Raw genomic sequence first — 15,143 nt, 5'->3', positions numbered from 1 at the left:
TTTGATCACATAGTTTAGTGTCTAACACCACATATGGATTGATAAACCCCTTGTACTACAAGACAGGAGATTGATAACCTCTACAAAGAGCCTTGAAAACTCTTAGTTATCAATTGGCGCCGTTGCCAAATTGTGGATTGTTTAGCATTAAGCTCTGATCTGTTCTTGAGATCAAGTGCTTATTTTCTTGTTTTTACTGATTACTTTCAAGTTCTGTTTGTGATTTCAGGTGTATGAACACCAGCTCTAGATCAAGAAGCTGTGGTCCACCTTTCCCTCTCAACAACAACATCAATCTTTTGGTACCAAGGAGGAGAAGGGACAGACGTGGCAGACAGATTGATCAGGCTGATATGGCAGAACAAATAGAGCACGTGGTGGACATAGAACAACCGGTTCAGGAGCAACAGGCTCAGGGTAATGGAGCTGGTAATGGAGTTGGTCAAGGGTTAAATCAGGGTAATGTTCATCAGGAACAGGTGCATCACCAACAAGCTTATGTCCACTAGGAACAGGCTCCAGCTCATCAACAGAGGCATCAGGCCAATATACAGCAAAGACAACAGGTGCACCACCAACCCCAGCCCTTCCAACACCAGCAAAGAAGATATGAGCAACCACAAGTCTATGTTGGAGAGAATGACAGGGCCAATGCTCATCAGTATGGAGCTGGAATTCAGGCACCACCTGTGCAAAACAACAACTTTGAAGTGAAGGCATCCTTGTTGAATATGGTCCAGAACTCAAAGTTCCATGGATTAGCAATGGAAGATCCCTTGGAACACTTGGATCAATTTGATAAAGTATGTGACCTGACCAAGATTAATGGAGTTTCAGAAGACAACTTCAAGCTTAGATTATTTCCCTTCAGTCTTGGTGACAAAGCTCACCAATGGGAGAAGAATCTTCGAAGAGGCTCCATTCAAACCTGGGAGCAATGCAAGCAAGCTTTCCTATCTAAGTTCTTCTCCACCTCAAGAACTGCAAAAGTGAGGAACCAAATCTCTAGCTTCACTCAGCACAGCAATGAGAGTTTTGGTGAAGCATATGAGAGATTCAGGAGCTACACAAACCAATGCCCACACCATGGGTTTAGTGAGGCTTCCCTTCTCAGCACACTATATAGAGGAGCTCTTCCCAAGATTAGAAACCAGCTAGATACTGCTTCCAATGGGAACTTTCTGGGAAAGGAGATTCATGCTGCTTTAGAGCTAGTGGAGAACTTAGCAATGAGCAATGACACTTATGGAGAAGACTATGACAGATCAAATAGATCTGAAGGTTCAAGCTCAGAACAGAGGCTCAGCAGAGAAGTTAAGGAGTTGAGAAGTGAATTGGACAAGTTGAAATTCACCACTCAGAAGCCAATGCATTTTGTTGGAGAGTATGAGGAACCTTCTCAAATCTTTGAGAACATAAGTGAAGAAGGTCTCACCCATGAAGAGCTTAACTACATTGGGAATCAGAGGTTCCAGAGATATCAGTATGGCAATGCAAATCAGAACCTCTCTTACAGGAACCCCAATGAAGCTAACCCACAAGACCAGGTCTATCCCAATTCTCAAGCTCCACAGAACTTTGTTCCCAAGAACAACTTTCAAGGGTCATTCCAACCCAAGAATCAGTTTACTCAGAATCAGGGTTTTGGTCAGCAACAGCAACCATTTCAGGGTACTGGTTTCAGTTCACAGCAACAGCAAAAGGCACCACCAGGGTTTGGTCCACCACAGTTCCAGCAGCAAGCGCCGGTTCAATAACAGTTTCAGCCACCAATGGTTCAACAGCAGCCACAGATGGGGTCAGATATGGTTGGTATTCTGCAACAACTACTTCAGGGTCAACAGATATTTGCAAGCCAGAATGCAGCCATGCAGCGGGAAATCAAGGAACTGAAGCAAAACCAGGCATCAAGCTCAAGGAACCAAGGTCACCTACCTGGAAAACCAGAACCCAACCCCAAGGAATATGCTAAGGCCATTACACTGAGGAGTGGAAAGGAGTTACGTGGTATTGAGAACAACAATGTGATCATTGAGGACAATGATCAAACTGAGGGAAAGGCAGCCTTAACAGATGATCAAGTTGCTGAGAAACCAAGAACAGAAAAGGGTAAAGAGGTAGCAAAGGAACCTGGACCAGAGAAGGCATATGTGCCACCACCTCCATACCAACCCAAGCTCCCATTCCAGGAAGATTCAAGAAGCAACTTGTGGACAAGGCAAGAGCTGTATTTGAAAAAGCACTCAATGAGACACCACTCACTATGCCTCTCATTGATGCATTTCTAATGATGCCAAAGATGGAGAAGTTCTTGAAGGATGCCATTCTGAACAAGACTAAAGAACTTCAAGGCATGGTGGTACTAGGTCATGAATGCAGTGCTATTATTCAGAAGAAGTCCATTCCAAGAAAGTTAACTGATCCAGTGAGTTTCACACTCCCTTATGCCATTGGACCTCTTCTATTCTCTGGATGTCTTTGTGATCTAGGAGCATCAGTCAGCTAGATGCCATTCTCCATAGCAAAAAAGCTGGGATTTAGAGTCTTCAAACCTGCAAGGATCTCTCTTATCCTTGCAGATAGATCAGTTAGATTGCCTGTTGGTATGTTGGAAGATCTACCTGTTAAGATAGGTGGTTTTGAGGTTCCAACAGATTTTGTTGTCCTGGAAATGGATGAGGAACCAGTAGATCCCCTTATCTTGGGCAGGCTGATATATTCATAAATTGCATCTTTTAATGTACATATTCTAGTCCAAATCATGTCTCATTTCCATGCATTTTAGGTCTTTAGGCATTGTTTTAGGACTTAGGAGATTGCATTAGGTCCAAGAGAGTTTTGCATGTTTTGGAGTGTTAAACAGGTGCTTTTGGAGTTTATTTGGAGTGGAGGATGTGATTCAGATGAAGAAATGGAGTTGAACTTATCAAAAATGGTGAAAATGAGCAATTTTGGGTTTCTCGGCAAAATGATGTACTGATGGCCGAAGATTCTCGGCCAAAATCCTTCCCGTGGGTAGCTTTCTCGGCCAAAAACACGTACCGCGGTCAAGTCTCTCGGCCAAAAATCTTGGGTGCAGATACATTTCCGAAATCGCATCACCGGAAGCTCTTGCCGGCCGATTCAGCTTACAGGGTCTTCAGAAAAGTTGGAGATAATTGAGTCAAGAACCCAGGACAGGTTGAATAAAGGCATTTGGAGCACTGAGCTGAAATATACGGTCACCGGAAGACAGACATCTCTCGCATCCATTCCGGAGCAATCCGATATTCCTGAATGATCGCCTGACCGGGGAGGCTTCCAGTCAGATTCAGCTGTCGAAGGCTTCATCAAAGTTTGAGAGGGTTAGAGCATGGTTCCATAGCAAGTGGAATCACTCAATTCGGACGCGTGAGCAGAAAGTTAAGCTCGGCGGAAGAAACTCCTGTCTCGCTGCCGTTTTGGACCAAACCGATGAGCTCCGAATAATGCGAAGGACGGTGCAATTCCAGGCCGATTCAGTTTCCGGGGCCTTCATGAGAATCAGAGACATTTGAGTCCTCTTTCAATAACGTCCACGAGTATTCAATTCGGAGATATGAGCAGGAAGATACGGTCTTCGGAATGGACACATGTCTAGACGCCTCTCTCTAATCGTGTAAATGCACTGCAACGCTGAGCCCTCCAGGAAGCCTTCCACTTCCCAAGCACCGAAGCTTCCTTCACCAAAGTTGGAGATATATGAGTTTGCTGTCCTCCTCTGCAACCGGAATAACTCAATTCGGACAAGTATCGTAGAAGTTAGACTCTCCGGAATGCGAAGTGGTCCAAGCTGCTCTGAATGCTGCGAGAAAGCCTTGCGACTTGGTTAACTCGCAGGCCTGAAGACGAATGCCTGGAAATTGATGCTGCGAGTTGAGAAGTGCGGGTAAGCTATCAATGGATGAGGTCTGAGGCTCCCGAGCAAGAAAATTGCTAAGTCCACAATACTGCAACTTGGGCATGCTACCTGGGAGACGCTGGAACCAAGCCGCATGATCACTCACAATCTACTCCGACTTGGGCGTGCTGGCTGGGAGCAAGGAGACCAACCCGCACGGTTTGTACATTCCCCAGAAACCGCTGTGGTCCTGCGAGTTGAAGAAGAAGAAGATTAAGCCGCAGCAAGACTCGCAAAACACTCTTACTTGGGCGTGCGGCTAAGACAAAGCGATTTAAGTCTCACAAGACAAGTTCTTAATCTACTGCGACTTGGGCATGCTACCTGGGAGACACTGGACCAACCCGCAGGATTTCCACTTTACCCACTAAAGCCGGGTCAGGACCCGGTTTGTTCCGGGCCGACCCGGTTCATTAGCACTTAGTATATATAGCTTTTTGGAGAAAAACCCTCGGGATGTTATCTTCTCTCTTAGTTTCTCTCTAGTTTTCTTTCCTTATTAGTGTAAAAACGTTTTTGATTAAGAGATATCTCGAGGATTTAATCAATCTAAGTCTGTTTCTTATCATCTCATCATCTCATTTCTGCTTCTAATCATGATTAACATCATCTCTTGCAAAAGATTAGATGTGTTCTTCATGATTAGTGAGTAGTCATCTTTTAAGCTTCTAGGTGTGTAGATTAGGGTGCTTAGATGTAGAATAATGATTGTTTAAGCTTAGATTCTCTTCTCCTTTCCTTAGTTAGCTGATCTTAATGCTAGATCCTTGCACATCACTATGGTCTAGAATCTGGGTTTTTCATGCACCAAAAGTGTTTGATGAAATGCCTGAATGAAAGCTAACTAAGGGTTTATGCATTAATGTCATGGGAATGATTGTTAAATGCATGAATGACATATTAGAACTGTTTCTTAATGCTCATTGATTCATATTTCACAAATGATGATTTGGTTTGAAAATGGATTAGTGTAGAGGTTAGTGCCTTCATGAGAGGATTAATCTAGATTAGATTTCTAAGTTAATTGGAATTTGAGATCATGTGATGCTTGCTTTATCTTTCTGTATAAGATTCAGTCTTTCTTAGCTCTTATTTTGATGCACAAAGAGGCTGTTTGGTCATTTTAGTCTTGGACCCTTATGCTTGTTAATTGCTTATTTACCTAATGGGAATTAGTCTTGAATTGGTAATTATCAAAGGGAATTCTGTCATGAGAATGAATTAATCTGCTTTGGAAGTCTAGACTTAAGGATTGCAGGTGTTGCATTGTTTGCTTAGCATCATGAATTCACATTTAAAGCACCCTGATCAATGATCACATCTAGAGGTTTAGCTTTCTCTTTATTTGAATTTGAGTGTTTGTTTAGTTTCTCTTGCTTGTTTAATTCTTAATTACTGTTTGTTCTTGCCTGTTTTGTTATATGCTTTTAGATAATCTTGGTTACCAACTCATCTGCTTATTAGACTTGGATAAAGATAGCTCCTCATAGTTCTAGTGTCTAGAATCTCTCCATTTGGATTGATACCTCAAGTGCTACAATGACATGAGTAGTTGAGGAATTGATCAAGGATTGAAAAATTCCTACTATCACAGGCATTCTTGGCCACTGCAGGAGCCATAATTGATGTGAGTGGTGGGATAGTAGAGCTTCAACTTGGGTCTGAAAAGCTCAAGTTTGATGTGAATGAGATGATGAAGAAACCCACCATTGAAGGTCAATGTTTCTATGTGGAGACAATGGATCAGTTGGCTGATGAGTTAATTGAGGAGCTGAACACTGAGGATCCTCTTCAAGCTGCTCTAATTCAAGAACAAGGAGACAATGGGCTCTTAGCAGAAGCAAGTGAAGGGTACAAGTTGTATTTGGACAATGCTAGAGAGCTGGGTCCTGAGACAAGGTTTTTGGGACTGGAACAAAGTGGCTCTGAGGTTGTTGCTATCAAAGGATCAGACACCAGCCAAAGCAGCTTGGACATGGATTGGAATGAGGCTGATGCACCCCCTGTTGAGCTCAAGCCTCTACCAACAGGGCTCAGGTATGCTTTCTTGGGCTTAAACTCCACATATCCAGTAATCATCAATGATAGCTTATTAGAGCATCAAGAGAGTGCATTGCTTAGTGAAATAAGAAAGTTCAGGAGAGCCATAGGATATTCTTTGGCTGATATTAGAGGGATTTCTCCTGACATTTGCACCCACAGGATTCACCTAGAGCACCAATCTATGTCCTCTATTGAGGATCAACGACGTCTTAACCCCAACCTTAAGGAAGTAGTTAAGAAGAAGATACTAAAACTTCTTGAGGCAGGGATAATTTACCCAATATATGACTCAAGATGGGTGTCTCCTGTTCATGTTGTGCCCAAGAAGGGTGGGATCACAGTGGTTAAAAACGAGAAGGATGAGCTGATAGCTACTAGGACTGTCACAGGACACATAATGTGTATAGACTATAGATAGCTCAATGCAGCCTCTAGGAAGGATCATTTTCCTTTACCTTTCATTGATCAGATGTTAGAGAGGCTTGCAAACTACCCCTTCTTTTGTTTTCTCGATGGGTACTCGGGGTTCTTCCAAATTCCCATAGATCCCCGAGATCAAGAGAAAGCAACATTCACATGCCCTTATGGCACATTTACATACAGGTGAATGCCTTTTGGTCTCTGTAATGCCCCTGCCACATTTCAACGTTGCATGATGCATATATTCTCTGACATAATTGAAGAGAAGGTGGAGGTGTTCATGGATGATTTTAGTGTCTATGGCTCCTCCTTCTCGGATTGTCTCTCTAATTTGTCACAGGTCTTGGAGAGATGTGAGCAGCATAACTTGGTGTTGAATTGGGAGAAATGCCACTTCATGGTGCATGAAGGAATAGTTCTTGGGCACAAGATATCTGAGAAGGGCATAGAGGTTGACAGAGCAAAGGTGGAAGTGATGGTGAATCTGCAAACTCCCACTTCAGTCAAAGGGATAAGGAGTTTCCTTGGGCATGCAGGATTTTACAGAAGATTTATCAAAGACTTCACAAGAATTGCCAGGCCCTTGACCAGGCTGTTGTGTAAAGAAGTGGATTTCATCTTTGATGCTGAATGTGAAGAGGCCTTCAAGATGATCAAGGATGGATTAGTCAGTGCACCAATTGTCCAAGCCCCAGACTGGTCCCTTCCTTTTGAGGTTATGACAGATGCATCTGATTTTGCAGTTGGAGCAGTACTTGGCCAAAGGAAAGACAAGAAGTTACATGTTATCTACTATGCCAGTAGAACACTTGACTCTGCACAAGAGAAGTATGCTACCACTGAGAAGGAAATGCTGGCAATATTCTTTGCCTTTGATAAATTCAGAAGCTACCTGGTGGGATCAAAAGTCATTGTGTATACTGATCATGCAGCCCTCAGGTGTCTGATGACCAAGAAAGATGCTAAGCCAAGACTATTGAGATGGGTACTTCTACTTCAGGAGATTGATATGGAAGTACAAGATAAAAAGGGTATAGAGAATGGAGCTGCAGACCATCTCTCTAGGTTAAGAATAGACTCTGAAGTCCCTCTTAATGACAGCCTTCCTGAGGAATCATTGATGGTGCTCCACTCTTACTTGGAGTTTGAAGAAGTGGATAGCATTCAAGAGAAAAGGATGCCCTGGTTTGCTGATATAATGAACTATCTTGCCTATGGAGTGGAACCACCTGAATTAGATGCTTAACACAGCAAGAAGTTCTTCAGAGATGTCCAAAGATACCATTGGGATGAGCCTTACCTCTATGTCCTGAAAAAAGATCAGCTGTATAGAAGGTGTCTTGCTGAGGAGGAGATGCAACCTGTGTTGCAAGAGTGTCATGGTTCAGCTTTTGAGGGTCACATGGGAACATTCAAGACTGTGGCCAAGGTTCTTCAGAGTGGGTTTTGGTGGCCCACAATGTTCAAAGATGCTCAGCTAGTTGTTTCAGCATGTGATGCCTGTCAGAGGCATGTGAACATATCAAAGAGGAGTGAGATGCCTCAAAACCCAATTTTAGAGGTTGAGATCTTTGATTGCTGGGGAATTGACTTTATGGGGCCCTTCATTTCATCCTATGGGAATCAGTATATACTTGTTGCTGTGGACTATGTGTCCAAATGGGTTGAAGCCATTGCTTCCCCTACCAATGATTCCAAGGTAGTCGTGAAGTTGTTCAAGAGCATTATCTTCCCAAGATTTGGAGTACCCAGGGTTGTTATCTCTGATGGAGGATCTCATTTGGTGAACAAGACCTTGGAAGGATTACTGAGAAAGCATGGAGTGAAACACAAGGTAGCTACTCCTTATCATCCTCAAACTAGTGGCCAGGTTGAAGTATCTAATAGACAGATCAAAGCCATTCTTGAGAGGACTGTTAGCTCAAGCAGAAAAGATTGGAGCAAAAGGATAGATGATGCATTGTGGGCTTATAGGACTGCCTTTAAAACTCCTATTGGGACATCACATTTCAATCTGCTATATGGGAAGAGCTGCCACCTTCCTGTTGAGTTGGAGTACAAGGCTTTGTGGGCTGTGAAGTTGCTGAACTTTGATATCAAGACAGCTCAAGAGAAAAGGGTCATTCAACTCCAAAGATTTATAAAGAGAAGACCAAAGCTCTGCATGATCAAAAGATTCTGAAAAGAGAGTTCAAGGATGGTGATCTGGTGTTGCTGTTCAACTCTAGGCTTAAGTTGTTTCCTGGAAAACTTAAGTCTAGATGGTCTGGTCCCTTTAAAGTTCTTGAAGTCAGGCCATATGGAGCTGTTGTGTTAGAAGGAAAGAATGGTCAAGAGTTTGTGGTAAATGGCCAAAGGATCAAGCACTATCTGGTTTCACAAAAGAAGGAGGAAGCTACATCAGTTCCCCTTCTTGATCCACCACCAGCCTGTTAAGCAGGTTTCCAAAGTCAAACTTAGAGACTTTAAACAAAGTGCTCTTGGGAGACACCCCAAGCTTATCTTTTGTAAATATGCTTTTGATCTTTTGATTTCTTTCTTTTTTATGTTTTAGGATGGTTTGATGGGTTTGTTTAGTGTCTACAGGTTACAGGTTTGAGTTTGAACCCTTGGCAAGTGAATGCAAGATGAAAAGGGATGGAGGAATGGACAGTAACTTATGCTCGGCCCTGAGCATGGTCACCGGCCACGGTCAGATAACAAGGCGTGGCAAGCTTTTTAGCTATGCCACGAGGGTGGAATCACGGTCTTAGGCGTGTTTGTGGCAAAAGATGCAATTGTTCGGTGTTTGCCATGGTCAATGGACACAGAACAACAGGCGGCCGCGGCAAAGGCAAGTGGAATGAACCTGGATACGGGTTTTGACACGGTCGGAAGACACGGGACCGCAAGCTGGCCGTGGCAAAATATGTTTGGAAAGACGAGGGTTCGGACTTTGACACGGTTAAAGGGTACGGTTAAAGATCTGGCCGTGGCAAAGCAAAAAGAAATGAGCCAATGTTCGGACTTTGACACGGTTCAGAAGGCACGGTTAAAGATCTGGCCGTGGCAGGGAAAAAGAGGAAGTGACCGAGGCTCGGTGCTTGCCACGAGGAGTTTGCCACGGGAAGAAGATTTGACCGTGGCACAGGTTGGAAAAAAAAGCAGATCTTCGGGGTTTGCCACGGTCAAGAGGCACGGAACAACCAGGTCGCGGCAAAGAAAGCATGCATACTCGGGTTTTGACACGGTCATGTGCCACGGTCAACGATGGCGAGGCAAAATTTTTGAAAATCGTTGACCGTACGGACGTTGACCAGTCAAAGACGCGCCATACAGCTGTTCCCCACCTAGCCTTCTTCTTCACACGAGTTTGCTCCCTTTCTTACCATTTCTTGAACTTTAAACACTCATATCTCGCTCGTTCATGAACCAAATTGTGGAATTCCAACTGCATTAAACTCGTAATCCTGTCTAGTTTCTTGCTGCACATTCATTTTTCACTCGAAACTTGAAGATTCCAAAGTACTTCGTCTGTTAAAACTCACATTTTCCATGTCTTAGTGTACTGTTCATGAACAGGAAACAAATGGAATCGATTTTAATAGGCCTCTTGATAACTTGGAATCATTTTGTGAATATTGAGCAAGTAGAATGGATAGGAAATGCATGGATCTTGCTTGAGAATAATCTGTTCTTGGAATTTTTTGAGAAATTTCTTGAAATTCATCAAGTATCTCGATTTTTTCTAGAAATTGTGTTTCAAGCTGAACTCTTTGTGTGCATTGCTTCTTGCCATTGCTTTGATTTTACCGAGTTTTTAACCAGCTTAAGACACATTCTTTTCTAGTGAAAATGATCTGTGCCACACATGAACTTGGTGAATTTTTGGAAAACTTTTGTTATTCTCTTGTTTTGGTGCTCACAGCTATTTGAGAAAATGCAGGATGGGAGGAACAAAAAGAACAGCAGCCATGGAGAAATCAAAAAAAAGGAAAAGCTGGAGCTTCAAAGGATCAGATTATACCTTTTGGCCATAAAGTTTTCAAGAAACAAAAGAAACAAAGGAAGCCAAAGAACCCAGCTGAGAAGAAAGCAAAGAATGTGGCTGCACCAAAGAAAACCAAGGCTTCTACTTCAAGGAGTTCTGGTAAAGAACTGGTGCTGGTTGGAGCTGTTCAGAGGAAAGGAAAAGAGGTGGCTGTGGCTGAGGATGAAGAAGAAACAGAGAGTGATCCTGAAGTAGCATTGCAGCCGGTTAAGAAAGCAAAAAGAAAACCAGAACCTGAGGACAAAGAACCAACTTTTGATGACTACTTTGCTGTGTTCAAGAATGTAAAGGTGCTGCAAACCAAGTTCCTGACATGGAGCTGTTGAAAAATATGGGGATTCTTGAAGAGGTTCAGCTCATTTTTAACAACATGGGATTTGGTGGATTCTTTGAGATGAAAGATGTGGCTCATGATGGTGTAACACAAGAGTTCCTTGCATCCCTTGAAGTTTGTGGATATGGCCGAAGAGATCAGAGGATCATGGAGGGAAATGGTCTTGGGCACAAAGAGTTCACAATCAATGGTACACAATACCATGTGAGCTTCAAGGAATTAGATGAGATCTTTGCCTTCTCAAGACCTACACAAGATGAGACATTGAAGTTCACATACCCTGATCACATGATTACTGACCTGTGGGATACAATTGATTTTGGGAGCTTCAGAGGATGAAGATGCAAGAGTTCATGGATAAGAAACCCAGCCATCCGCTATGCTCACAAAGTGCTTTGCTAAATGTTCTTTACCAAGCACAATGATGGTGTGGTGTATCTAGCTGACATGGAACTACTGGAAATGGGTCTACATCCTCTCATCAGTCATTTGAAGAGCAAGAGAGAATTTCATCTCCCACACTACATCCCTACTGGTGGTGCATTCTTGGCACACCATATGCTGATCTACAAAGACATTGCTTGGAGTGAGGGTAAGAGGCAGAAGCTCACTAAGTTGCACAATGGATGGTTAGTGACAAAGATTTTGAAAGCAAGGGGTTTGTCTTTGATGATGTTGAGGTCAAGCCTGAGTTGATTGATGAAGCTACCCTCACCAAGGTTGGGTTCTTAAAAGAAAGCAATGGTGAAAAGTTCTTGTACACTTTCAAGCTCTTACAAGATGAGAAAGTCCAAGTTCTGTTGCCACACCCAGCCATCACCACCCTCACAGAAAGGCACAATGTCTCCTTTATTGTTCTAAAGGATCAGCTCTACAACCCAGCCACTCACCCTCCAATTCGCAAATGCAAGAGGACTGCAAGTTCCAAGGGTAAAGAGCCAGTTGAAGAGCAGAGCACAACTAGGACCGCCGGTTGTGAGAATGAGGAGCCAAGAGATTTTGAAAGAAGGATGGGAGCAGGCCGGTACCACTTTGATCCTTACTTTTGGGGTGAGCCTGATTATCACACAAGGAAGCTGTATTCCAGAGTTAACAGCCTTCAGAAATGGTGCAAATGGCAAGACAAAACGATCCACAAGCTCGTTGACTGTGTTAGGCAACTTAAGAAGAAGGTTAAAAAACTCACAGCTCCAGCCACCTCAACCAAACAAGATGCAAGAGAAGATGTGGGAGAAAGCTCAACCGCTCATGACCTTGTGTTACCACCAGGGAAAGAAGACTGGGTGAACCCGGCCACAGCGTTCCTACCAGAATCACCTGAGAGCAGCCCACCTAGATACTCAACTCCATCATGTTCCACCTCCAACCCATCCCACTACCTGGGATCAGACCTCAGTGATTGAGGTAAACACTCCAAACTCTGTACATATGCATGTAGATTTTCTTTTACTCTTTGCATTTTACTTGTTTGCTTTGTTTTTAACTCCTTTCTCATGCTTTTATAACACAAGGGACTGTGTTATTTAAGTGTGGGGGAGGAGTTTCATCTTTTACTAATCATGTTTTCTCTGTTCTTATTTTACACTTTGAGTCTTGAGTCACATTCTAGTTGCATATTCATGTAGTCTCATCTAAGTGCATACAAAAACCAAAAAAAATTGAAAAATCTGAAAAAAGTTTCACAAAAAAATGATCATGTAGTTCCATTCTCATTTTTAGGATTGAGTCTAGATTGCATGTTCATGTAGGTTGCATCTTGCAAGGATTAATGATAGGTTTTCTAGAGAGTACATCACTTTGAGAATCTTTTTCTGTGCTTGCAAAGTCTGAAATGATCTGAATCTGAGAAGCAAGTTTGAATTGAACTCAACTCTAATTAAGTGGGAACCTTGAACTTGACTTGAAAATATCTTTTGATGCATAGTTTGAAAAAGTTTGTGGGTACCGATATACATACTTGAGCTAGAACCATTGTTTTTACCACCCTTTTTCCTTAGCTCAAGTAGCTGAATCCGCATCATGGATCAGTTCCCTCACCTTGAACCCATCCTTCTTTCAAGCCAATGTTTGTGTGTGAATTGAAAAGCCACCTTGGATCAAACTTAGCAGAAAGTGTTAGGTTTAGAGCGACAAGGGCAGGTCTCATTGAGTGCTGTGTTCCAACATCAAGGAACTGAGAGTGTTGGCAAGGAATAAGTGTGGGGGAAAAGACTTGTTGGTGAGTGGAAAACGGTGAGATGAGTGGAAAAGAGAAAGTGGAAATAGCTAGGGGAATGGAAGAAAAAGAAATCAGTCTTGGAGTTTTGAGTTAAAGAAAGTGAGCTCTGGTGTGTTGAAAAGAAAGAGTCTAGCCTCTAAGTAAAAGGAAAAGAAAAGAAGCCAAAGAGCTCAAATGTTTTGAAAAGAAAGAAGAAAAAAAAAGAGGCTAGAGGTTGCAAAAGAAAAAGAGCTGTGTAAAGTTTGAACTCCAAGACTTGAGAGTGAAAGTGCAAAAGTAAGTCTCCTAGTGAGAGGAAAATAAGTGTGAAAAGTGAGGTTCTTGAGAGAGTGAGCAAGTGAGAAAGCTTTGAGTAGAGGGTGGGGTGTGATGAGTCTTTGCCCTTGTATGCATAGGTTGCTTTTTACCTTTACCATTCTGCCAAAGTTTGATCATTCATAGAGAGATCCCTTTGCTGCATTAAACCCGCTTGAACACTGATGAGATCATTTTAATCTCATAGCCTCTCCCTAGCCAAGCCAGCTTGTTTTAAAATTGCATCATGAGATTCACCTGATAAAAGCTTAATGAATGTGAAAGAGTTGAGAGAGAGAAGAACTTGTGGAGATTCCTTGCTGAGTTAATATATATCTGAGTATGGCTTTGCATTGCATAATTGAGCATGAACTTGAATTCACATTGTGATCACTTCTCTCAAAAAGGAAATGTGAACTCCCATGCATTCAACCTCTCTCTCTCATTTGTTCTTGTTTGCTTGAGGACAAGCAAAGGACAAGTGTGGGGGAGTTGATATGTTCATAATTTGCATCATTTAGGTTTCATATTTCACTCCAAATCATGTCTTATTTCATGCATTTTAGGTCCTTAGGGTTTGTTTTAGGACTTAGGAGTTGCGTTAGGTCCCAATGAGTTTTTGCATGTTTTGAGTGTTTACGTGTATTTGGAGCTATTTGGAGTTGAGGAGATGGATCCAGGAAGAGAAATGGTGATCAAGGTTTGAAAAATGGCAAAAATGGGTTTTTGGAGGTTCTCGGCCATCCTCACGTACCGCAGGAAGGTTTTCTAGGCCATTCTCACGTACCGCGGGTGGATCCCTCGTCTAAAACGCGTACCGGCTAATGAATTTCTCGGCCAAAATCTCTGGGTGCAGACACGTTTTCGAAATCGCCTGTCCGGGGAACCGTCCAGTCCGATTCAGCTGTCGGGTGCTTCATCAAAGTTGGAGAAGATTGGAATTAGGATGCGTGAGCAGAAAGTTAAGCTCGTCGGAAGAAACTCCTGTCTCGCTGCCGTTTTAGACCAAGCCGATGAGCTCCGAAGAATGCGAAAGACGGTGCAATTCTAGACCGATTCAGTTTACGGGGTCTTCATCGGAATCCTAGATGATGGAGTCCTCTTTCCAGAACGTCCAAGATCATTCAATTCGGAGCTATGAGCAAGACGATAACGTCTCCGGAATGGACACATGTCTAGACGCCTTTCTCTGATCGTGTAAATGTACTGCGAAGATGAGCCCTCCAGGATACTTTCCACTTCCCAAGCACCGAAGCTTCCTTCACCAAAGTTGAAGATATATGAGTCTTCTGTCCTCTGAAACCGGAAGCACACAATGCGGACAAATATCTTAGAGGTTACGCTTCCCTGAACGCGAAGTGGTCCGAATAGCCCTGAACGATGCGAGATTGATAACACCTATCTTGGCTTTGAAATTTTGCTAAGGGAAAGATGGCACGATGGAATGCCACGGTCCACACCTGACTGTGGCACTTAATTGCAATCCTTCGGCGTTTGACACGATCTTCATGCCACGGTCTACACTTGACCGTAGCAAAGTAACATTTGGCCGCGGAAGGACTTTACTCACATTCGGCACTTGACACGGTCTCCATGCCACGGCTTAGGACTTAGCCGTGGCAACTTTGTGCAAACATTCGGCACTTGACACGGTCTCTATGCCACGGTTTAAGACTTGGCCGTGGCAACTTTGTGCAACTTCTCGGCGTTTGACACGGTCTCCACGCCACGGTCTAGACTTGGCCGTGGCAACCTTGCACATACTTTTGGTGTTTGATACGGCCATGCATCACGGCTTCACATCTGACCGTGGCAACTTTGTGCGTTCTTTTGGCGATTGACACGACCACTTGCCACGGCTTGACCCAAACTTGCTAGACCGTGG

The 15,143-nt window shown here is 43.2% G+C and overlaps 1 non-coding gene across 1 annotated transcript; it reads right to left on the bottom strand.

The window, feature by feature from the left end:
* Positions 1–986: 986 nt before the first annotated feature.
* LOC112084787 lies at positions 987–1,093 on the bottom strand. The gene has a single exon (XR_002898447.1). It is a non-coding gene; the product is annotated as a small nucleolar RNA R71 (small nucleolar RNA).
* Between the last annotated feature and the right edge of the window lie 14,050 nt (positions 1,094–15,143).

Source organism: Eutrema salsugineum, unplaced genomic scaffold (genome assembly GCF_000478725.1).
Source record: "Eutrema salsugineum unplaced genomic scaffold, Eutsalg1_0 scaffold_4, whole genome shotgun sequence".
Classification (NCBI taxonomy): Eukaryota; Viridiplantae; Streptophyta; class Magnoliopsida; order Brassicales; family Brassicaceae; genus Eutrema; species Eutrema salsugineum.
This window is presented reverse-complemented; position numbering and strand designations above follow the sequence as displayed.